The sequence below is a fragment of the Oryctolagus cuniculus genome, chromosome 6, assembly GCF_964237555.1.
Source record: "Oryctolagus cuniculus chromosome 6, mOryCun1.1, whole genome shotgun sequence".
NCBI lineage: Eukaryota > Metazoa > Chordata > Mammalia > Lagomorpha > Leporidae > Oryctolagus > Oryctolagus cuniculus.
Window position 1 is genome coordinate 45,338,787 of NC_091437.1, and position 3,118 is coordinate 45,341,904.

Consider the following 3,118-nt stretch of genomic DNA (forward strand, 5'->3'; position numbering starts at 1 on the left):
AAGAACAAGAGGGGATGTTGTGGGTGTTTGGCCTTGTGGTTAAAATGCCGGAGTCTCACATCAGAGTGGTTGATTTGATTTCCATCTCCAGCTCCTGAATCTAAATTCCTGCTGATGTAGACCCTGGGAGACAGTAGTAAGGGCTCGAATATTGCATTCATGCCACCCAAATGGGACACCTAAATTGATATTCCTGCTTCCAGATTTGATTTTGCCTGAGAGGTTGTTGTGCGCTTTTGGGAAATGAACCAGTGGATGGACTCAGTCCATCACAAGCACACTCTCTTCCTCTCAAATACATATTTTGGTTTTGAAAAGAAAAAGGGGACAACATGGCAAGGGAATACTATCCCCTTCTTCCAAGCAGTGTCATATACCTTGGGGGTGGGGAATGTGACTTTGTTTGAATAGCTAAAAAAAGGAGATAATCCCCAGGATCTGTGTGGGTGTGCCTTTATGAGGGCCACTCAACCACCATCATCAGGTAATGCCTGATCTGCCATGGAGCTTAGTGCTGTGCATTGCAATAGCTTACCTTACCAGTAGGGAAACAGAGGCCCAGGGAAGCGCAGTAAGTGCCAGAAAATGTCTCTGCCAGCTAGGGGTGGAGCTCCAGTGTCTCCTGACCTCATAGCCCAGCAGATTTTCTATTTAGTACAAGGGCTCCCCAGAAAGAACGTCAGAGAACTCTCTCATCCTTAATGCCTGCCAAGTGAACCCTGCATTCCCCTTTCAGGACAGAAGTCATTTCCTCTTTAACTGTCACGCACTTCCCTTGGAGTCAATTCTAAGTAAGAATCTAAGCCAAATATTGAACCTATGGATGATCTAATTAAAAATAATTAATTAATTTGAAAGGCAGAGTTACAGGGGGCAGGGGTAATATCTTCCACCACTGGTTCATTCCTTAGATGGCCACAGTGGCAGGGGCTAGGCCAGGATAAAGTCAGGAGCCAGGAGCTTTAGCCAGATCTCCACATGGCTGTCAGAGGCCCAAGTACTTGGACCATCTTCCACTGCCTTTCTCAGGCCATTAACAGGGAGCCCAATGGGAAGTGGAACAATCGGGACACAAACCAGCGCCCGCATGGGATGCCAGCGTTGCAGATGGCAGCTTTACCCACTATGACATAATGCTGGCCACTCCCTCCCCCAATTTTATTTTTGAGAAAAATATCGCAGCTACAAAAAAAATGACATTCTCCAACACTGCCATCCTGCATGGGGTTGTTATTACAACTTCCTATGTCGTTGTGACCTTTGCTTGTATTTTCTTTCATTCTTTTTCTGCTGTTTTTCAACAGTTACCCAGATTATTTCAGAATAGTGAGGGACGTCTGCATGGACTAGTGAATGTGATAAATTTAACCATGTTTTCAAAGAAAAGTGTTTTCATTAGTTGAAAGTATGCTCCATAAACCCAGCTAGGAGATTAATTTTCTTGAGAAGTCTGTAAGGGATCTGCTTTATGGAATAACATCCAACAAATATTTTGGAGCACCCACTCTTCACTGTTGTGATAATCGTTAGAATTACAAAGGTGAAACTGTTCATCCCTTAAGAAGTTTACAGGGAGAGAGCTGCTCCATCCCTACCCTTAAGAAATTTATAGTACAGTGGGGATAGAATAATTAGTTGATGAAGATGATGAATTTGTAAGGTAACAGTTTCTAATATGGTTGATCAAATCGAGCTTTTCATGCACCTAAAACAATTTCTAACCTTGTACATGAGAATTTTTCTTCCTGTTCCTAACATTCTCAGCAAACACTTCTGTTATGGGAGGTTTAAAGAGCAAGATCAGCCCAACTTCACAAAAACTGCAAATTCTGACTCAGGGAAGTCAGACTTGATGGGGTCTTCCTTATACACAGCGATCCTCTCACTGAGCACATAAGCTTTCTTGTATCGCAATAGGAGGGAAGTCACTTTTGCTTTTCTGAAAAAGGCAGCAATATCTCATGTCCTGCCTCTGCAAAAGATACAAGGGTGTGTCTTCCTTCGATCCCATCTCTAAATCCCCTCTAAGCCTAAAGTCGAAGCAGCCCATCCCCAGGCAGCTGGGAGAAGGGACTCCTGTTATCTGGGTTTGTGATATGCCGAGCTAATGGCACGAAGCTCTCTTGGCCGTTCAGAATGGAAGAAACAGAACACCAATTTAAATCATGAAAAAAGTCAGTGAATCTATCATCATTAATCTTGCTGTCAGTTTTAATTTTGGGGACATTACCTCACTCAACACTAGTTGAAAAGAGCTGCCAAAACCGATGATGTCATCATCACTAGCCGCGTCTGACCCTGCCTGCTGATTCTCAGAGCTCGGAGCAAGTTAATAAATCCCCTGGCGCTTGGACACACAGTGGAGTTTTATTACAATGAAGGTATAACCCATGATGTTGTTTCAATTAAATGCCCTGAGAAAATACTTTCTTGTGTTTAGCAAAACTGTAAAACATAATTATCCTCATGCAGTTGGGCCTGTTCATTGTGTGGACTTGATGACTATATACGCTCTTCCCCCCACCTCCCTTCACCCCTCCTTCTTTTATACACATGCGCGCGCGCACACACACACACACACATCTCAGAGTGGAAGGAATGCCTGTCAGGGCTCTAAGAACAGTGAAATACTCCACACAAATCTTTTTTCTAGGTCACCATATAAAGACCTGATTGGTTGCTGCACACCTACATGTGTGCACATTCAGGAACCTTGAGTGTGAAAAGCAACCATGGAAGTGTGGAACCTGGCATTGAGCAGAATCTTGACTCTTAAATGGAGGCTGATGCTTTAGAGAAAAGCTGGAGACCAACATCTGCCCAACCAAAACTCGGCCTTGTTGCTCTTCATATACTTATGAATAATTTCCTTCGGGGTGTTTGCTAACCATTGAAGATACTAGTATTTGCCTGTCTTCTTACTCATGGTCCATCTGAAGTCCTCTGGCCTGACTTTCCAAGGAAGTCATCCTGCTGAATGGGTGCCATCGTGTCAGGGCATTGCCATGGTGTCAGCACTCAGGGCCACAAACACAGGCTGTCCCTATCCTGCCACTGCATCTAGGGGGAGCTGGGTGGGACGGACAAAGGTTGTCTTCCTTTCAGCCCGATTTTCTCT